This window comes from Rhipicephalus microplus, chromosome 9, assembly GCF_043290135.1.
Source record: "Rhipicephalus microplus isolate Deutch F79 chromosome 9, USDA_Rmic, whole genome shotgun sequence".
In the NCBI taxonomy this organism is placed as follows: domain Eukaryota; kingdom Metazoa; phylum Arthropoda; class Arachnida; order Ixodida; family Ixodidae; genus Rhipicephalus; species Rhipicephalus microplus.
The window spans coordinates 68,959,285-68,978,973 of NC_134708.1; the positions used below are offsets into that span (position 1 = coordinate 68,959,285).

General features: G+C 47.2%; 25 non-coding genes across 25 annotated transcripts; all 25 read right to left on the reverse strand.

The window, feature by feature from the left end:
• Positions 1 to 256: 256 nt before the first annotated feature.
• On the reverse strand, positions 257 to 328 carry TRNAD-GUC (transfer RNA aspartic acid (anticodon GUC)). The gene has a single exon. It is a non-coding gene; the product is annotated as a tRNA-Asp (tRNA).
• Positions 329 to 2,307: 1,979 nt separating this feature from the next.
• On the reverse strand, positions 2,308 to 2,379 carry TRNAD-GUC (transfer RNA aspartic acid (anticodon GUC)). Its single transcript has one exon. It is a non-coding gene; the product is annotated as a tRNA-Asp (tRNA).
• A 224-nt stretch (positions 2,380 to 2,603) lies between these two features.
• Positions 2,604 to 2,675, reverse strand: TRNAD-GUC (transfer RNA aspartic acid (anticodon GUC)). The gene has a single exon. It is a non-coding gene; the product is annotated as a tRNA-Asp (tRNA).
• A 513-nt stretch (positions 2,676 to 3,188) lies between these two features.
• TRNAD-GUC (transfer RNA aspartic acid (anticodon GUC)) lies at positions 3,189 to 3,260 on the reverse strand. The gene has a single exon. It is a non-coding gene; the product is annotated as a tRNA-Asp (tRNA).
• Positions 3,261 to 3,477: 217 nt separating this feature from the next.
• TRNAD-GUC (transfer RNA aspartic acid (anticodon GUC)) lies at positions 3,478 to 3,549 on the reverse strand. The gene has a single exon. It is a non-coding gene; the product is annotated as a tRNA-Asp (tRNA).
• Positions 3,550 to 4,355: 806 nt separating this feature from the next.
• Positions 4,356 to 4,427, reverse strand: TRNAD-GUC (transfer RNA aspartic acid (anticodon GUC)). The gene has a single exon. It is a non-coding gene; the product is annotated as a tRNA-Asp (tRNA).
• Positions 4,428 to 4,647: 220 nt separating this feature from the next.
• On the reverse strand, positions 4,648 to 4,719 carry TRNAD-GUC (transfer RNA aspartic acid (anticodon GUC)). The gene has a single exon. It is a non-coding gene; the product is annotated as a tRNA-Asp (tRNA).
• Positions 4,720 to 4,943: 224 nt separating this feature from the next.
• TRNAD-GUC (transfer RNA aspartic acid (anticodon GUC)) lies at positions 4,944 to 5,015 on the reverse strand. The gene has a single exon. It is a non-coding gene; the product is annotated as a tRNA-Asp (tRNA).
• Positions 5,016 to 5,528: 513 nt separating this feature from the next.
• On the reverse strand, positions 5,529 to 5,600 carry TRNAD-GUC (transfer RNA aspartic acid (anticodon GUC)). Its single transcript has one exon. It is a non-coding gene; the product is annotated as a tRNA-Asp (tRNA).
• Positions 5,601 to 7,289: 1,689 nt separating this feature from the next.
• On the reverse strand, positions 7,290 to 7,361 carry TRNAD-GUC (transfer RNA aspartic acid (anticodon GUC)). The gene has a single exon. It is a non-coding gene; the product is annotated as a tRNA-Asp (tRNA).
• Positions 7,362 to 7,580: 219 nt separating this feature from the next.
• Positions 7,581 to 7,652, reverse strand: TRNAD-GUC (transfer RNA aspartic acid (anticodon GUC)). Its single transcript has one exon. It is a non-coding gene; the product is annotated as a tRNA-Asp (tRNA).
• Positions 7,653 to 9,043: 1,391 nt separating this feature from the next.
• Positions 9,044 to 9,115, reverse strand: TRNAD-GUC (transfer RNA aspartic acid (anticodon GUC)). The gene has a single exon. It is a non-coding gene; the product is annotated as a tRNA-Asp (tRNA).
• A 219-nt stretch (positions 9,116 to 9,334) lies between these two features.
• On the reverse strand, positions 9,335 to 9,406 carry TRNAD-GUC (transfer RNA aspartic acid (anticodon GUC)). Its single transcript has one exon. It is a non-coding gene; the product is annotated as a tRNA-Asp (tRNA).
• Positions 9,407 to 11,383: 1,977 nt separating this feature from the next.
• TRNAD-GUC (transfer RNA aspartic acid (anticodon GUC)) lies at positions 11,384 to 11,455 on the reverse strand. Its single transcript has one exon. It is a non-coding gene; the product is annotated as a tRNA-Asp (tRNA).
• A 224-nt stretch (positions 11,456 to 11,679) lies between these two features.
• TRNAD-GUC (transfer RNA aspartic acid (anticodon GUC)) lies at positions 11,680 to 11,751 on the reverse strand. Its single transcript has one exon. It is a non-coding gene; the product is annotated as a tRNA-Asp (tRNA).
• Positions 11,752 to 12,264: 513 nt separating this feature from the next.
• Positions 12,265 to 12,336, reverse strand: TRNAD-GUC (transfer RNA aspartic acid (anticodon GUC)). Its single transcript has one exon. It is a non-coding gene; the product is annotated as a tRNA-Asp (tRNA).
• A 217-nt stretch (positions 12,337 to 12,553) lies between these two features.
• Positions 12,554 to 12,625, reverse strand: TRNAD-GUC (transfer RNA aspartic acid (anticodon GUC)). The gene has a single exon. It is a non-coding gene; the product is annotated as a tRNA-Asp (tRNA).
• Positions 12,626 to 13,432: 807 nt separating this feature from the next.
• On the reverse strand, positions 13,433 to 13,504 carry TRNAD-GUC (transfer RNA aspartic acid (anticodon GUC)). Its single transcript has one exon. It is a non-coding gene; the product is annotated as a tRNA-Asp (tRNA).
• A 220-nt stretch (positions 13,505 to 13,724) lies between these two features.
• TRNAD-GUC (transfer RNA aspartic acid (anticodon GUC)) lies at positions 13,725 to 13,796 on the reverse strand. Its single transcript has one exon. It is a non-coding gene; the product is annotated as a tRNA-Asp (tRNA).
• A 224-nt stretch (positions 13,797 to 14,020) lies between these two features.
• TRNAD-GUC (transfer RNA aspartic acid (anticodon GUC)) lies at positions 14,021 to 14,092 on the reverse strand. Its single transcript has one exon. It is a non-coding gene; the product is annotated as a tRNA-Asp (tRNA).
• Positions 14,093 to 17,474: 3,382 nt separating this feature from the next.
• Positions 17,475 to 17,546, reverse strand: TRNAD-GUC (transfer RNA aspartic acid (anticodon GUC)). Its single transcript has one exon. It is a non-coding gene; the product is annotated as a tRNA-Asp (tRNA).
• Positions 17,547 to 17,766: 220 nt separating this feature from the next.
• On the reverse strand, positions 17,767 to 17,838 carry TRNAD-GUC (transfer RNA aspartic acid (anticodon GUC)). Its single transcript has one exon. It is a non-coding gene; the product is annotated as a tRNA-Asp (tRNA).
• Positions 17,839 to 18,062: 224 nt separating this feature from the next.
• On the reverse strand, positions 18,063 to 18,134 carry TRNAD-GUC (transfer RNA aspartic acid (anticodon GUC)). Its single transcript has one exon. It is a non-coding gene; the product is annotated as a tRNA-Asp (tRNA).
• Positions 18,135 to 18,647: 513 nt separating this feature from the next.
• On the reverse strand, positions 18,648 to 18,719 carry TRNAD-GUC (transfer RNA aspartic acid (anticodon GUC)). The gene has a single exon. It is a non-coding gene; the product is annotated as a tRNA-Asp (tRNA).
• Positions 18,720 to 18,936: 217 nt separating this feature from the next.
• TRNAD-GUC (transfer RNA aspartic acid (anticodon GUC)) lies at positions 18,937 to 19,008 on the reverse strand. The gene has a single exon. It is a non-coding gene; the product is annotated as a tRNA-Asp (tRNA).
• Between the last annotated feature and the right edge of the window lie 681 nt (positions 19,009 to 19,689).

The window sequence follows — 19,689 nt, forward strand, 5'->3', positions numbered from 1 at the left end:
CGTGACAGGCGGGGATACTAACCACTATACTAACGAGGATATGCGCATGCACGGCAGACACGACGGTGTTGTCAGCGAGATCCCAACTCTCGCTTGACATGACTTTTTCAGTGGGACAGAAAAAACACTCCTTGCGCTAGAGCTTCCTCATTATATTAGCTTACTCCGGGGGAGATGGAGAAAACGAAGATTATTTTGCCGAATGATATATTAGTGCAGGTTGAATTTCCACCCTATGGTAACTAAAAAATTACTGCTCCCCGTCGGGGAATCGAACCCCGGTCTCCCGCGTGACAGGCGGGGATACTGACAACTATACTAACGAGGATATGCGCATGCACGGCTGACACGACGGTGTTGTCAGCGAGATCACAACTCTAGCTTGACATGACTGTTTCAGTGGGACAGAAAAAAAAGAACACCTGGCGCTAGAGCTTCCCCATTATATTAGCTTACTCTGGAGGAGATGGAGAAAACGAAGATTATTTTGCCGAATGATATATTAGTGCAGGTTGAATTTCCGCCCTATGGTAACTAAAAAATTACTGCTCCCCGTCGGGGAATTAAACCCCGGTCTTCTGCGTGACAGGCAGGGATACTGACCACTATACTAACGAGGATATGCGCACGACGGCAGACACGACGGTTTTGTCTGCGAGATCAACACTCTAGCTTGACACGACTGTTTCAGTGGGAAAGAAAAAAAAACAGACACCTGGCGCTAGAGCTTCCCCAATATAATAGCTTACTCTGGAGGAGATGGAGAAAACGAAGATTATTTTGCCGAATGGTATATTAGTGCAGGTTGAATTTCCACCCTATGGTAACTAAAAGATTACTGCTCCCCGTCGGGGAATCAAACCCCGGTCTCCCGCGTGACAGGCGGGGATACTGACAACTATACTAACGAGGATATGCGCATGCACGGCAGACACGACGGTATTGTCTTCGAGATCACAACTCTAGCTTGACATGACTGTTTCAGTGGGAGAGGAAAAAAAACAAAGACACCTGGCGCTAGAGTTTTCCCATTCTATTAGCTTACTCTGGAGGAGATGGAGAGAACGAAGATTATTTTGCCGATTGGTATAGCAGTGCAGGTTCAATTTCCCCTCTATGGTAACTAAAAAATTACTGCTCCCCGTTCGGCAATCGAACCCCGGTCTCCCGCGTGACAGGCGGGGATACTGGCCACTATACTAAGGAGGATATGCGCATGCACGGCAGACACGACGGTATTGTCTGCGAGATCACAACTCTAGCTTGACATGACTGTTTCAGTGGGACAGAAAAAAAGAACACCTGGCGCTAGAGCTTCCCCAATATATTAGCTTACTCTGGAGGAGATGGAGAAAACGAAGATTATTTTGCCGAATGATATATTAGTGCAGGTTGAATTTCCGCCCTATGGTAACTAAAAAATTACTGCTCCCCGTCGGGGAATTAAACCCCGGTTTTCTGCGTGACAGGCAGGGATACTGACCACTATACTAACGAGGATATGCGCACGACGGCAGACACGACGGTTTTGTCTGCGAGATCAACACTCTAGCTTGACACGACTGTTTCAGTGGGAAAGAAAAAAAAACAGACACATGGCGCTAGAGCTTCCCCAATATAATAGCTTACTCTGGAGGAGATGGAGAAAACGAAGATTATTTTGCCGAATGGTATATAAGTGCAGGTTGAATTTCCACCCTATGGTAACTAAAAAATTACTGCTCCCTGTCGGGGAATCAAACCCCGGTCTCCCGCGTGACAGGCGGGGATACTGACCACTATACTAACGAGGATATGTGTATGCACGGAAGACACGACGGTGTTGTCAGCGAGATCACAACTCTAGCTTGACATGACTGTTTCAGTGGGAGAGGGAAAAAACAAAGACACCTGGCGCTAGAGTTTTCCCATTATATTAGCTTACTCTGGAGGAGATGGAGAGAACGAAGATAATTTTGCCGATTGGTATAGCAGTACAGGTTCAATTCCACCCTATGGCAACTAAAAAACCACTGCTCCCCGTCGGCGAATTAAACCCCGGTCTCCCGCGTGACAGGCAGGGATACTGACCACTATACTAACGAGGATATGCGCAGGACGGCAGACTAGACGGTGTTGTCTGCGAGATCAACACTCTTGCTTGACACGACTGTTTCAGTGGGAGAGAAAAAAAACAGACACCTGGAACTAGAGCTTCTCCATTATATTAGCTTACTCTGGAGGAGATGGAGTAAACGAAGATTATTTTGCCGAATGGTATATTAGTGCAGGTTGAATTTCCACCCTATGGTAACTAAAAGATTACTGCTCCCCGTCGGGGAATCGAACCCCGGTCTCCCGCGTGACAGGCGGGGATACTGACCACTATACTAACGAGGATATGCGCATGCACGGCAGACACGACGGTATTGTCTGCGAGATCACAACTCTAGCTTGAAATGACTGTTTCAGTGGGAGAGGAAAAAAAACAAAGACACCTGGCGCTAGATCTTCCACATTATGTTAGCTTACTCTGGAGGAGATGGAGAAAACGAAGATTATTTTGCCGAATGGTATAGCAGTGCAGGTTCAATTTCCACCCTTTGGTAACTAAAAAATTACTGCTCCCCGTCGGGGAATCGAACCCCGGTCTCCCGCGTGACAGGCGGGGATACTGACCACTATACTAACGAGGACATGTGTATGCACGGAAGACACGACGGTGTTGTCAGCGAGATCACAACTCTAGCTTGACATGACTGTTTCAGTGGGAGAAGAAAAAAAACAAAAACACCTGGCGCTAGAGTTTCCCCATTATATTAGCTTACTCTGGAGGAGATGGAGAGAACGAAGATTATTTTGCCGATTGGTATAGCAGTGCAGGTTCAATTTCCACTCCATGGTAACTAAAAAATTACTGCTCCCCGTTCGGCAATCGAACCCCGGTCTCCCGCGTGACAGGCGGGGATACTGACCACTCTACTAACGAGGATATGCGCATGCACGGCAGACACGACGGTTTTGTCAGCGAGATCACAACTCTCGCTTGACATGACTTTTTCAGTGGGACAGAAAAAAAACACCTGGCGCTAGAGCTTCCCCATTATATTAGCTTACTCCGAGGGAGATGGAGAAAACGAAGATTATTTTTCCGAATGATATATTAGTGCAGGTTGAATTTCCACCCTATGGTAACTAAAAGATTACTGCTCCCCGTCGGGGAATCGAACCCCGGTCTCCCGCGTGACAGGCGGGGATACTGACCACTATACTAACGAAAATATGCGCATGCACGGCAGACACGACGGTGCTGTCAGCGAGATCACAACTCTAGCTAGACATGACTTTTTCAGTGGGACAGAAAAAAAAACACCTGGCGCTAGAGCTTCCCCATTATATTAGCTTACTCTGGGGGAGATGGAGAAAACAAAGATTATTTTGCCGAATGATATCTAGTGCAGGTTGAATTTCCACACTATGGTAACTTAAAAATTACTGCTCCCCGTCGGGGAATCGAACCCCGGTCTCCCGCGTGACAGGCGGGGATACTGACAACTATACTAACGAGGATTTGCGCATGCACGGCAGACACGATGGTGTTGTCAGCGAGATCACAACTCTAGCTTGACATGACTGTTTCAGTGGGAGAGGAAAAAAAACAAAGACACCTGGCGCTAGAGTTTTCCCATTCTATTAGCTTACTCTGGAGAAGATGGAGAGAACGAAGATTATTTTGCCGATTGGTATAGCAGTGCAAGTTCAATTTCCACCCTATGGTAACTAAAAAATTACTGCACCCCGTCGGGGAATTAAACCCCGGTCTCCCGCGTGACAGGCAGGGATACTGACCACTATACTAACGAGGATATGCGCATGACGGCAGACACGACGGTGTTGTCTGTGAGATCAGCACTCTTGCTTGACACGACTGTTTCAGTGGGAGAGAAAAAAAACAGAAACCTGGAACTAGAGCTTCTCCATTATATTAGCTTACTCTGGAGGAGATGGAGTAAACGAAGATTATTTTGCCGAATGGTATATTAGTGCAGGTTGAATTTCCACCCTATGGTAACTAAAAGATTACTGCTCCCCGTCGGGGAATTAAACCCCGGTCTCCCGCGTGACAGGCGGGGATACTGGCCACTATACTAAGGAGGATATGCGCATGCACGGCAGACACGACGGTATTGTCTGCGAGATCACAACTCTAGCTTGAAGTGACTGTTTCAGTGGGACAGAAAAAAGAACACCTGGCGCTAGAGCTTCCCCATTATATTAGCTTACTCTGGAGGAGATGGAGAGAACGAGGATTATTTTGCCGATTGGTATAGCAGTGCAGGTTCAATTTCCACCCTATGGCAACTAAAAAATCACTGCTCCCCGTCGGGGAATTAAACCCCGGTCTCCCGCGTGACAGGCAGGGATACTGACCACTATACTAACGAGGATATGCCCAGGACGGCAGACTAGACGGTGTTGTCTGCGAGATCAACACTCTTGCTTGACACGACTGTTTCAGTGGGAGAGAAAAAAAACAGACACCTGGAACTAGAGCTTCTCCATTATATTAGCTTACTCTGGAGGAGATGGAGTAAACGAAGATTATTTTGCCGAATGGTATATTAGTGCAGGTTGAATTTCCACCCTATGGTAACTAAAAGATTACTGCTCCCCGTCGGGGAATCGAACCCCGGTCTCCCGCGTGACAGGCGGGGATACTGACCACTATACTAACGAGGATATGCGCATGCACGGCAGACACGACGGTATTGTCTGCGAGATCACAACTCTAGCTTGAAATGACTGTTTCAGTGGGAGAGGAAAAAAAACAAAGACACCTGGCGCTAGAGCTTCCACATTATGTTAGCTTACTCTGGAGGAGATGGAGAAAACGAAGATTATTTTGCCGAATGGTATAGCAGTGCAGGTTCAATTTCCACCCTTTGGTAACTAAAAAATTACTGCTCCCCGTCGGGGAATCAAACCCCGGTCTCCCGCGTGACAGGCGGGGATACTGACCACTATACTAACGAGGACATGTGTATGCACGCAAGACACGACGGTGTTGTCAGCGAGATCACAACTCCAGCTTGACATGACTGTTTCAGTGGGAGAAGAAAAAAAACAAAGACACCTGGCGCTAGAGTTTCCCCATTATATTAGCTTACTCTGGAGGAGATGGAGAGAATGAAGATTATTTTGCCGATTAGTATAGCAATGCAGGTTCAATTTCCCCTCTATGGTAACTAAAAAATTACTGCTCCCCGTTCGGCAATCGAACCCCGGTCTCCCGCGTGACAGGCGGGGATACTAACCACTATACTAACGAGGATATGCGCATGCACGGCAGACACGACGGTGTTGTCAGCGAGATCCCAACTCTCGCTTGACATGACTTTTTCAGTGGGACAGAAAAAACACTCCTTGCGCTAGAGCTTCCTCATTATATTAGCTTACTCCGGGGGAGATGGAGAAAACGAAGATTATTTTGCCGAATGATATATTAGTGCAGGTTGAATTTCCACCCTATGGTAACTAAAAAATTACTGCTCCCCGTCGGGGAATCGAACCCCGGTCTCCCGCGTGACAGGCGGGGATACTGACAACTATACTAACGAGGATATGCGCATGCACGGCTGACACGACGGTGTTGTCAGCGAGATCACAACTCTAGCTTGACATGACTGTTTCAGTGGGACAGAAAAAAAAGAACACCTGGCGCTAGAGCTTCCCCATTATATTAGCTTACTCTGGAGGAGATGGAGAAAACGAAGATTATTTTGCCGAATGATATATTAGTGCAGGTTGAATTTCCGCCCTATGGTAACTAAAAAATTACTGCTCCCCGTCGGGGAATTAAACCCCGGTCTTCTGCGTGACAGGCAGGGATACTGACCACTATACTAACGAGGATATGCGCACGACGGCAGACACGACGGTTTTGTCTGCGAGATCAACACTCTAGCTTGACACGACTGTTTCAGTGGGAAAGAAAAAAAAACAGACACCTGGCGCTAGAGCTTCCCCAATATAATAGCTTACTCTGGAGGAGATGGAGAAAACGAAGATTATTTTGCCGAATGGTATATTAGTGCAGGTTGAATTTCCACCCTATGGTAACTAAAAGATTACTGCTCCCCGTCGGGGAATCAAACCCCGGTCTCCCGCGTGACAGGCGGGGATACTGACAACTATACTAACGAGGATATGCGCATGCACGGCAGACACGACGGTATTGTCTTCGAGATCACAACTCTAGCTTGACATGACTGTTTCAGTGGGAGAGGAAAAAAAACAAAGACACCTGGCGCTAGAGTTTTCCCATTCTATTAGCTTACTCTGGAGGAGATGGAGAGAACGAAGATTATTTTGCCGATTGGTATAGCAGTGCCAGTTCAATTTCCACCCTATGGTAACTAAAAAATTGCTGCTCCCCGTCGGGGAATTAAACCCCGGTCTCCCGCGTGACAGGCGGGGATACTGACCACTATACTAACCAGGATATGCGCATGCACGGCAGACACGACGGTTTTGTCTGCGAGATCAACACTCTAGCTTGACACGACTGTTTCAGTGGGAAAGAAAAAAAAACAGACACCTGGCGCTAGAGCTTCCACATTATATTAGCTTACTCTGGAGGAGATGGAGAGAACGAAGATTATTTTGCAGAATGGTATAGCAGTGCCGGTCAATTTCCAACCTATGGAAACTAAAAAATTAATGCTGCCCATCGGGGAATCGAACCCCGGTCTCCCACGTGACAGGCGGGGATACTGACCACTATACTAACGAGGATATGCGCATGCACGGCAGACACGACGGTGCTGTCTGCGAAATCACAACTCTAGCTTGACATGACTGTTTCAGTGGGAGAGGAAAAAAAAACAAAGACACCTGGCGCTAGAGTTTTCCCATTCTATTAGCTTACTCTGGAGGAGATGGAGAGAACGAAGATTATTTTGCCGATTGGTATAGCAGTGCCAGTTCAATTTCCACCCTATGGTAACTAAAAAATTGCTGCTCCCCGTCGGGGAATTAAACCCCGGTCTCCCGCGTGACAGGCGGGGATACTGACCACTATACTAACCAGGATATGCGCATGCACGGCAGACACGACGGTGTTGTCAGCGAGATCCCAACTCTCGCTTGACATGACTTTTTCAGTGGGACAGAAAAAAAAACACCTTGCGCTAGAGCTTCCCCTTTATATTAGCTTACTCCGGGGGAGGTGGAGAAAACGAAGATTATTTTGCCGAATGATGTATTAGTGCAGGTTGTATTTCCACCGTATGGTAACTAAACAATTACTGCTCCCCGTCGGGGAATCGAACCCCGGTCTCCCGCGTGACAGGCGGGGATACTGACAACTATACTAACGAGGATATGCGCATGCACGGCTGACACGACGGTGTTGTCAGCGAGATCACAACTCTAGCTTGACATGACTCTTTCAGTGGGACAGAAAAAAAGAACACCTGGCGCTAGAGCTTCCCCATTATATTAGCTTACTCTGGGGGAGATGGAGAAAACGAAGATTATTTTGCCGAATGATATATTAGTGCAGGTTGAATTTCCACACTATGGTAACTTAAAAATTGCTGCTCCCCATCGGGGAATCGAACCCCGGTCTCCCGCGTGACAGGCGGGGATACTGACAACTATACTAACGAGGATATGCGCATGCACGGCCGACACGACGGTGTGTTCAGCGAGATCACAACTCTAGCTTGACATGACTGTTTCAGTGGGACAGAAAAAAAGAACACCTGGCGCTAGAGCTTCCCCATTATATTAGCTTACTCTGGAGGAGATGGAGAAAACGAAGATTATTTTGCCGAATGATATATTAGTGCAGGTTGAATTTCTTCCCTATGGTAACTAAAAAATTACTGCTCCCCGTCGGGGAAATAAACCCCGGTCTCCCGCGTGACAGGCGGGGATACTGGCCACTATACTAAGGAGGATATGCGCATGCACGGCAGACACGACGGTATTGTCTGCGAGATCACAACTCTAGCTTGAAGTGACTGTTTCAGTGGGACAGAAAAAAAGAACACCTGGCGCTAGAGCTTCCCCATTATATTAGCTTACTCTGGAGGAGATGGAGAAAACGAAGATTATTTTGCCGAATGATATATTAGTGCAGGTTGAATTTCCACCCTATGGTAACTAAAAAATTACTGCTCCCTGTCGGGGAATTAAACCCCGGTCTCCCGCGTGACAGGCGGGGATACTGACCACTATACTAACGAGGATATGTGTATGCACGGAAGACACGACGGTGTTGTCAGCGAGATCACAACTCTAGCTTGACATGACTGTTTCAGTGGGAGAGGGAAAAGCAAAGACACCTGGCGCTAGAGTTTTCCCATTATATTAGCTTACTCGGGAGGAGATGGAGAGAACGAGGATTATTTTGCCGATTGGTATAGCAGTGCAGGTTCAATTTCCACCCTATGGCAACTAAAAAATCACTGCTCCCCGTCGGGGAATTAAACCCCGGTCTCCCGCGTGACACGCAGGGATACTGACCACTATATTAACGAGGATATGCGCAGGACGGCAGACTAGACGGTGTTGTCTGCGAGATCAACACTCTTGCTTGACACGACTGTTTCAGTGGGAGAGAAAAAAAACAGACACCTGGAACTAGAGCTTTTCCATTATATTAGCTTACTCTGGAGGAGATGGAGTAAACGAAGATTATTTTGCCGAATGGTATATTAGTGCAGGTTGAATTTCCACCCTATGGTAACTAAAAGATTACTGCTCCCCGTCGGGGAATCGAACCCCGGTCTCCCGCGTGACAGGCGGGGATACTGAGAACTATACTAACGAGGATTTGCGCATGCACGGCAGACACGACGGTGTTGTCAGCGAGATCACAACTCTAGCTTGACATGACTGTTTCAGTGGGAGAGGAAAAAAACAAAGACACCTGGCGCTAGAGTTTTCCCATTCTATTAGCTTACTCTGAAGGAGATGGAGAGAACGAAGATTATTTTGCCGATTGGTATAGCAGTGCAAGTTCAATTTCCACCCTATGGTAACTAAAAAATTACTGCTCCCCGTCGGGGAATTAAACCCCGGTCTCCCGCGTGACAGGCAGGGATACTGACCACTATACTAACGAGGATATTCGCATGACGGCAGACACGACGGTGTTGTCTGCGAGATCAATACTCTTGCTTGACACGACTGTTTCAGTGGGAGAGAAAAAAACAGAAACCTGGAACTAGAGCTTCTCCATTATATTAGCTTACTCTGGAGGAGATGGAGTAAAGGAAGATTATTTTGCCGAATGGTATATTAGTGCAGGTTGAATTTCCACCCTATGGTAACTAAAAGATTACTGCTCCCCGTCGGGGAATCGAACCCCGGTCTCCCGCGTGACAGGCGGGGATACTGACCACTATACTAACGAGGATATGCGCATCGACGGCAGACTCGACGGTATTGTCTGCGAGATCACAACTCTAGCTTGACATGACTGTTTCAGTGGGAGAGTAAAAAAACAAAGACACCTGGCGCTAGAGTTTCCCCATTATATTAGCTTACTCTGTAGGAGATGGAGAGAACGAAGATTATTTTGCCGATTGGTATAGCAGTGCAGGTTCAATTTCCCCTCTATGGTAACTAAAAAATTACTGCTCCCCGTTCGGCAATCGAACCCCGGTCTCCCGCGTGACAGGCGGGGATACTGACCACTATACTAACGAGGATATGCGCATGCACGGAAGACACGACGGTGTTGTCAGCGAGATCCCAACTCTCGCTTGACATGACTTTTTCAATGGGACAGAAAAAAAAACACCTTGCGCTAGAGCTTCCCCATTATATTAGCTTACTCCGGAGGAGATGGTGAAAACGAAGATTATTTTGCCGAATGATATATTAGCGCAGGTTGAATTTCCACCCTATGGTAACTAAAAAATTACTGCTCCCTGTCGGGAAATCGAACACCGGTCTCCCGCGTGACAGGCGGGGATACTGACAACTATACTAACGAGAATATGCGCATGCACGGCTGACACGACGGTGTTGTCAGCGAAATCACAACTCTAGCTTGACATGACTGTTTCAGTGGGAGAGGAAAAAAAACAGACACCTGGCGCTAGAGTTTTCCCATTATATTAGCTTACTCTGTAGGAGATGGAGAGAACGAAGATTATTTTGCCGATTGGTATAGCAGTGCAGGTTCAATTTCCCCTCTATGGTAACTAAAAAATTACTGCTCCCCGTTCGGCAATCGAACCCCGGTCTCCCGCGTGACAGGCGGGGATACTGGCCACTATACTAAGGAGGATATGCGCATGCACGGCAGACACGACGGTATTGTCTGCGAGATCACAACTCTAGCTTGACATGACTGTTTCAGTGGGACAGAAAAAAAGAACACCTGGCGCTAGAGCTTCCCCAATATATTAGCTTACTCTGGAGGAGATGGAGAAAACGAAGATTATTTTGCCGAATGATATATTAGTGCAGGTTGAATTTCCGCCCTATGGTAACTAAAAAATTACTGCTCCCCGTCGGGGAATTAAACCCCGGTTTTCTGCGTGACAGGCAGGGATACTGACCACTATACTAACGAGGATATGCGCACGACGGCAGACACGACGGTTTTGTCTGCGAGATCAACACTCTAGCTTGACACGACTGTTTCAGTGGGAAAGAAAAAAAAACAGACACATGGCGCTAGAGCTTCCCCAATATAATAGCTTACTCTGGAGGAGATGGAGAAAACGAAGATTATTTTGCCGAATGGTATATAAGTGCAGGTTGAATTTCCACCCTATGGTAACTAAAAAATTACTGCTCCCTGTCGGGGAATCAAACCCCGGTCTCCCGCGTGACAGGCGGGGATACTGACCACTATACTAACGAGGATATGTGTATGCACGGAAGACACGACGGTGTTGTCAGCGAGATCACAACTCTAGCTTGACATGACTGTTTCAGTGGGAGAGGGAAAAAACAAAGACACCTGGCGCTAGAGTTTTCCCATTATATTAGCTTACTCTGGAGGAGATGGAGAGAACGAAGATAATTTTGCCGATTGGTATAGCAGTACAGGTTCAATTCCACCCTATGGCAACTAAAAAACCACTGCTCCCCGTCGGCGAATTAAACCCCGGTCTCCCGCGTGACAGGCAGGGATACTGACCACTATACTAACGAGGATATGCGCAGGACGGCAGACTAGACGGTGTTGTCTGCGAGATCAACACTCTTGCTTGACACGACTGTTTCAGTGGGAGAGAAAAAAAACAGACACCTGGAACTAGAGCTTCTCCATTATATTAGCTTACTCTGGAGGAGATGGAATAAACGAAGATTATTTTGCCGAATGGTATATTAGTGCAGGTTGAATTTCCACCCTATGGTAACTAAAAGATTACTGCTCCCCGTCGGGGAATCGAACCCCGGTCTCCCGCGTGACAGGCGGGGATACTGACCACTATACTAACGAGGATATGCGCATGCACGGCAGACACGACGGTATTGTCTGCGAGATCACAACTCTAGCTTGAAATGACTGTTTCAGTGGGAGAGGAAAAAAAACAAAGACACCTGGCGCTAGAGCTTCCACATTATGTTAGCTTACTCTGGAGGAGATGGAGAAAACGAAGATTATTTTGCCGAATGGTATAGCAGTGCAGGTTCAATTTCCACCCTTTGGTAACTAAAAAATTACTGCTCCCCGTCGGGGAATCGAACCCCGGTCTCCCGCGTGACAGGCGGGGATACTGACCACTATACTAACGAGGACATGTGTATGCACGGAAGACACGACGGTGTTGTCAGCGAGATCACAACTCTAGCTTGACATGACTGTTTCAGTGGGAGAAGAAAAAAAACAAAAACACCTGGCGCTAGAGTTTCCCCATTATATTAGCTTACTCTGGAGGAGATGGAGAGAACGAAGATTATTTTGCCGATTGGTATAGCAGTGCAGGTTCAATTTCCACTCCATGGTAACTAAAAAATTACTGCTCCCCGTTCGGCAATCGAACCCCGGTCTCCCGCGTGACAGGCGGGGATACTGACCACTCTACTAACGAGGATATGCGCATGCACGGCAGACACGACGGTTTTGTCAGCGAGATCACAACTCTCGCTTGACATGACTTTTTCAGTGGGACAGAAAAAAAACACCTGGCGCTAGAGCTTCCCCATTATATTAGCTTACTCCGAGGGAGATGGAGAAAACGAAGATTATTTTTCCGAATGATATATTAGTGCAGGTTGAATTTCCACCCTATGGTAACTAAAAGATTACTGCTCCCCGTCGGGGAATCGAACCCCGGTCTCCCGCGTGACAGGCGGGGATACTGACCACTATACTAACGAAAATATGCGCATGCACGGCAGACACGACGGTGCTGTCAGCGAGATCACAACTCTAGCTAGACATGACTTTTTCAGTGGGACAGAAAAAAAAACACCTGGCGCTAGAGCTTCCCCATTATATTAGCTTACTCTGGGGGAGATGGAGAAAACAAAGATTATTTTGCCGAATGATATCTAGTGCAGGTTGAATTTCCACACTATGGTAACTTAAAAATTACTGCTCCCCGTCGGGGAATCGAACCCCGGTCTCCCGCGTGACAGGCGGGGATACTGACAACTATACTAACGAGGATTTGCGCATGCACGGCAGACACGATGGTGTTGTCAGCGAGATCACAACTCTAGCTTGACATGACTGTTTCAGTGGGAGAGGAAAAAAAACAAAGACACCTGGCGCTAGAGTTTTCCCATTCTATTAGCTTACTCTGGAGAAGATGGAGAGAACGAAGATTATTTTGCCGATTGGTATAGCAGTGCAAGTTCAATTTCCACCCTATGGTAACTAAAAAATTACTGCACCCCGTCGGGGAATTAAACCCCGGTCTCCCGCGTGACAGGCAGGGATACTGACCACTATACTAACGAGGATATGCGCATGACGGCAGACACGACGGTGTTGTCTGTGAGATCAGCACTCTTGCTTGACACGACTGTTTCAGTGGGAGAGAAAAAAAAACAGAAACCTGGAACTAGAACTTCTCCATTATATTAGCTTACTCTGGAGGAGATGGAGTAAACGAAGATTATTTTGCCGAATGGTATATTAGTGCAGGTTGAATTTCCACCCTATGGTAACTAAAAGATTACTGCTCCCCGTCGGGGAATTAAACCCCGGTCTCCCGCGTGACAGGCGGGGATACTGGCCACTATACTAAGGAGGATATGCGCATGCACGGCAGACACGACGGTATTGTCTGCGAGATCACAACTCTAGCTTGAAGTGACTGTTTCAGTGGGACAGAAAAAAGAACACCTGGCGCTAGAGCTTCCCCATTATATTAGCTTACTCTGGAGGAGATGGAGAGAACGAGGATTATTTTGCCGATTGGTATAGCAGTGCAGGTTCAATTTCCACCCAATGGCAACTAAAAAATCACTGCTCCCCGTCGGGGAATTAAACCCCGGTCTCCCGCGTGACAGGCAGGGATACTGACCACTATACTAACGAGGATATGCCCAGGACGGCAGACTAGACGGTGTTGTCTGCGAGATCAACACTCTTGCTTGACACGACTGTTTCAGTGGGAGAGAAAAAAAACAGACACCTGGAACTAGAGCTTCTCCATTATATTAGCTTACTCTGGAGGAGATGGAGTAAACGAAGATTATTTTGCCGAATGGTATATTAGTGCAGGTTGAATTTCCACCCTATGGTAACTAAAAGATTACTGCTCCCCGTCGGGGAATCGAACCCCGGTCTCCCGCGTGACAGGCGGGGATACTGACCACTATACTAACGAGGATATGCGCATGCACGGCAGACACGACGGTATTGTCTGCGAGATCACAACTCTAGCTTGAAATGACTGTTTCAGTGGGAGAGGAAAAAAAACAAAGACACCTGGCGCTAGAGCTTCCACATTATGTTAGCTTACTCTGGAGGAGATGGAGAAAACGAAGATTATTTTGCCGAATGGTATAGCAGTGCAGGTTCAATTTCCACCCTTTGGTAACTAAAAAATTACTGCTCCCCGTCGGGGAATCAAACCCCGGTCTCCCGCGTGACAGGCGGGGATACTGACCACTATACTAACGAGGACATGTGTATGCACGCAAGACACGACGGTGTTGTCAGCGAGATCACAACTCCAGCTTGACATGACTGTTTCAGTGGGAGAAGAAAAAAAACAAAGACACCTGGCGCTAGAGTTTCCCCATTATATTAGCTTACTCTGGAGGAGATGGAGAGAACGAAGATTATTTTGCCGATTGGTATAGCAGTGCAGGTTCAATTTCCACTCTATGGTAACTAAAAAATTACTGCTCCCCGTTCGGCAATCGAACCCCGCCCTATTGGAAAAATTGCCATGGTGGATACTGGAAAACATGGTGGGTATAGTGGAAATAATAGTGGGCATGGTGGAAACAATAGTGGGCATGGTGGAAATTATGATGGCTATGGTGGGACGTAGTGGAAAATATGGTGGTTATGCCGGGACATACTGGGTGGTATGGTGTACAGATGATGGGTAAAGTGGAAATGATGGTGGAAAGCAGAGGCTAGATAGTGGGCAATAATGGGACACTCTGCCCACCATTGCGATAATGCTGGGAAGCCCTAAGCATATGGCGGGTGGTGCTTATTATGGTGGGCTACATGGTGTACCAAGCTGAGAAACTCTTCCCACCATTGCGATAATGCTGGGAAGCACTAAGCAGATGATGGGTGCTGCTTGTTATGGTGGGCCACATGGTGTACCAAGCTGAGAAGCTCTGCCCACCATCACGATAATACTGGGAAGCAGTAAGCAGATGATGGGTGGGCTTATAATGGCGGGCAAATTATATAGTGTACCAAGCTGGGATCTGTACACTACATGTTCTACCGTCATGATTTCCACCAAAGGTTAGGCCTACTGACCGAGCCCGTACAATTGTGTTATCCGTGCTTCCGGGTTTCAGAATACACGATTACGACGACTAAGTATGACAATACAGCGCAGCCATATGGCATCAATTAACCTAAATGAAGCATTTTTCATTGTGTATGCTGTTCGCTCAAGAAGCAACAAACATCGATGCGACGCGATTAAAGCACTCCCAGAGAACGTAATTTAGTGTCTTCTCACCGACAGCCGCCGGTCGCACTCGCCGGCACTTCTCTAGCTTTTGTACGAGAACTCAGACGTGGCAATTCGTGTGCTTGGCGAACCATTATGATAGCGTAATGTTTCCGGTACACTGCATTCGTTTTGGCCAAGCCGTTATGTAGTTGTTGCTTTAGCGAAAGAGCAACAGCATTGCGCTGGCGCGACCGCCCTCTACATTGCGCGAAAGGCATCCCAATACTCAATCAAATAAATTAGGCGGGCGTATCTATGAAATGAGCCTAGAAGCGTCATAAAGCGTGAGCAGATGTCGCCCTTTAGAACGAGCGCGAAACGGATAATAAACTTGGCAGACCCCGCCGGAAAACTGTTGCTGCTCCCCAGTCCACTTGGTTTTTTTTTCCTTTAAGTTGTGAATTGTAAAAAAAAATAGCGCTAGTGCCAATAACACAGTGGCAATCGTTACAGGGCGCAGTTGCTTGTGTTTAATAAATGTGCAATTTTTAGTAGCAGGTGTAGATCTTGTCTATGTTGTGTACACGACAAACATAACTTAAGTTGAACCTTAAGTTTGTACGCCAACTAAGTATTCAACACGCAACCACTGTCATGTTGGTGTGGCGCATTGGTTAGCGTCTTCGAATTGGAATCCGCAGGTTGCACGTTCAATCCTCCGTGGCGCCTTGTTTTTTTTTTTACGGGACGGGTGTTTTTTATACCGTTTTTTATAGAATTCTTTTTTATTTTTTGTGGCAACTCGTCACGGTGATTCTGACGTCATTTTGCGCTCAAGTGTTGCCGGCACTGCAGCACCCACCATACCCACCATGCGCCATGGTGGGTGTTTCCCACCATTCACCCACTACATTAATCCACTATAATGGTGGGTGGTGGTTTCCACCATGCCCACCATTCGTTTTTTTCCGATAGGGCGGTCTCCCGCGTGACAGGCGGGGATACTGACCACTCTACTAACGAGGATATGCGCATGCACGGCAGACACGACGGTTTTGTCAGCGAGATCACAACTCTCGCTTGACATGACTTTTTCAGTGGGACAGAAAAAAAAACACCTGGCGCTAGAGCTTCCCCATTATATTAGCTTACTCCGAGGGAGATGGAGAAAACGAAGATTATTTTGCCGAATGATATATTAGTGCAGGTTGAATTTCCACCCTATGGTAACTAAATGATTACTGCTCCCCGTCGGGGAATCGAACCCCGGTCTCCCGCGTGACAGGCGGGGATACTGACAACTATACTAACGAGAATATGCGCATGCACGGCTGACACGACGGTGTTGTCAGCGAGATCACAACTCTAGCTTGACATGACTGTTTCAGTGGGAGAGGAAAAAAAACAAAGACACCTGGCGCTAGAGTTTTCCCATTATATTAGCTTACTCTGTAGGAGATGGAGAGAACGAAGATTATTTTGCCGATTGGTATAGCAGTGCAGGTTCAATTTCCCCTCTATGGTAACTAAAAAATTACTGCTCCCCGTTCGGCAATCGAACCCCGGTCTCCCGCGTGACAGGCGGGGATACTGGCCACTATACTAAGGAGGATATGCGCATGCACGGCAGACACGACGGTATTGTCTGCGAGATCACAACTCTAGCTTGACATGACTGTTTCAGTGGGACAGAAAAAAAGAACACCTGGCGCTAGAGCTTCCCCAATATATTAGCTTACTCTGCAGGAGATGGAGAAAACGAAGATTATTTTGCCGAATGATATATTAGTGCAGGTTGAATTTCCGCCCTATGGTAACTAAAAAATTACTGCTCCCCGTCGGGGAATTAAACCCCGGTTTTCTGCGTGACAGGCAGGGATACTGACCACTATACTAACGAGGATATGCGCACGACGGCAGACACGACGGTTTTGTCTGCGAGATCAACACTCTAGCTTGACACGACTGTTTCAGTGGGAAAGAAAAAAAAACAGACACATGGCGCTAGAGCTTCCCCAATATAATAGCTTACTCTGGAGGAGATGGAGAAAACGAAGATTATTTTGCCGAATGGTATATAAGTGCAGGTTGAATTTCCACCCTATGGTAACTAAAAAATTACTGCTCCCTGTCGGGGAATCAAACCCCGGTCTCCCGCGTGACAGGCGGGGATACTGACCACTATACTAACGAGGATATGTGTATGCACGGAAGACACGACGGTGTTGTCAGCGAGATCACAACTCTAGCTTGACATGACTGTTTCAGTGGGAGAGGGAAAAAACAAAGACACCTGGCGCTAGAGTTTTCCCATTATATTAGCTTACTCTGGAGGAGATGGAGAGAACGAAGATAATTTTGCCGATTGGTATAGCAGTACAGGTTCAATTCCACCCTATGGCAACTAAAAAATCACTGCTCCCCGTCGGGGAATTAAACCCCGGTCTCCCGCGTGACAGGCAGGGATACTGACCACTATACTAACGAGGATATGCGCAGGACGGCAGACTAGACGGTGTTGTCTGCGAGATCAACACTCTTGCTTGACACGACTGTTTCAGTGGGAGAGAAAAAAAACAGACACCTGGAACTAGAGCTTCTCCATTATATTAGCTTACTCTGGAGGAGATGGAGTAAACGAAGATTATTTTGCCGAATGGTATATTAGTGCAGGTTGAATTTCCACCCTATGGTAACTAAAAGATTACTGCTCCCCGTCGGGGAATCGAACCCCGGTCTCCCGCGTGACAGGCGGGGATACTGACCACTATACTAACGAGGATATGCGCATGCACGGCAGACACGACGGCATTGTCTGCGAGATCACAACTCTAGCTTGAAATGACTGTTTCAGTGGGAGAGGAAAAAAAACAAAGACACCTGGGGCTAGAGCTTCCACATTATGTTAGCTTACTCTGGAGGAGATGGAGAAAACGAAGATTATTTTGCCGAATGGTATAGCAGTGCAGGTTCAATTTCCACCCTTTGGTAACTAAAAAATTACTGCTCCCCGTCGGGGAATCGAACCCCGGTCTCCCGCGTGACAGGCGGGGATACTGACCACTATACTAACGAGGACATGTGTATGCACGGAAGACACGACGGTGTTGTCAGCGAGATCACAACTCTAGCTTGACATGACTGTTTCAGTGGGAGAAGAAAAAAAACAAAGACACCTGGCGCTAGAGTTTCCCCATTATATTAGCTTACTCTGGAGGAGATGGAGAGAACGAAGATTATTTTGCCGATTGGTATAGCAGTGCAGGTTCAATTTCCACTCTATGGTAACTAAAAAATTACTGCTCCCCGTTCGGCAATCGAACCCCGGTCTCCCGCGTGACAGGCGGGGATACTGACCACTCTACTAACGAGGATATGCGCATGCACGGCAGACACGACGGTTTTGTCAGCGAGATCACAACTCTCGCTTGACAAGACTTTTTCAGTGGGACAGAAAAAAAACACCTGGCGCTAGAGCTTCCCCATTATATTAGCTTACTCCGAGGGAGATGGAGAAAACGAAGATTATTTTGCCGAATGATATATTAGTGCAGGTTGAATTTCCACCCTATGGTAACTAAAAGATTACTGCTCCCCGTCGGGGAATCGAACCCCGGTCTCCCGCGTGACAGGCGGGGATACTGACCACTATACTAACGAAAATATGCGCATGCACGGCAGACACGACGGTGCTGTCAGCGAGATCACAACTCTAGCTAGACATGACTTTTTCAGTGGGACAGAAAAAAAAACACCTGGCGCTAGAGCTTCCCCATTATATTAGCTTACTCTGGGGGAGATGGAGAAAACAAAGATTATTTTGCCGAATGATATCTAGTGCAGGTTGAATTTCCACACTATGGTAACTTAAAAATTACTGCTCCCCGTCGGGGAATCGAACCCCGGTCTCCCGCGTGACAGGCGGGGATACTGACAACTATACTAACGAGGATTTGCGCATGCACGGCAGACACGATGGCGTTGTCAGCGAGATCACAACTCTAGCTTGACATGACTGTTTCAGTGGGAGAGGAAAAAAGACAAAGACACCTGGCGCTAGAGTTTTCCCATTCTATTAGCTTACTCTGGAGAAGATGGAGAGAACGAAGATTATTTTGCCGATTGGTATAGCAGTGCAAGTTCAATTTCCACCCTATGGTAACTAAAAAATTACTGCACCCCGTCGGGGAATTAAACCCCGGTCTCCCGCGTGACAGGCAGGGATACTGACCACTATACTAACGAGGATATGCGCATGACGGCAGACACGACGGTGTTGTCTGTGAGATCAGCACTCTTGCTTGACACGACTGTTTCAGTGGGAGAGAAAAAAAACAGAAACCTGGAACTAGAGCTTCTCCATTATATTAGCTTACTCTGGAGGAGATGGAGTAAACGAAGATTATTTTGCCGAATGGTATATTAGTGCAGGTTGAATTTCCACCCTATGGTAACTAAAAGATTACTGCTCCCCGTCGGGGAATTAAACCCCGGTCTCCCGCGTGACAGGCGGGGATACTGGCCACTATACTAAGGAGGATATGCGCATGCACGGCAGACACGACGGTATTGTCTGCGAGATCACAACTCTAGCTTGAAGTGACTGTTTCAGTGGGACAGAAAAAAGAACACC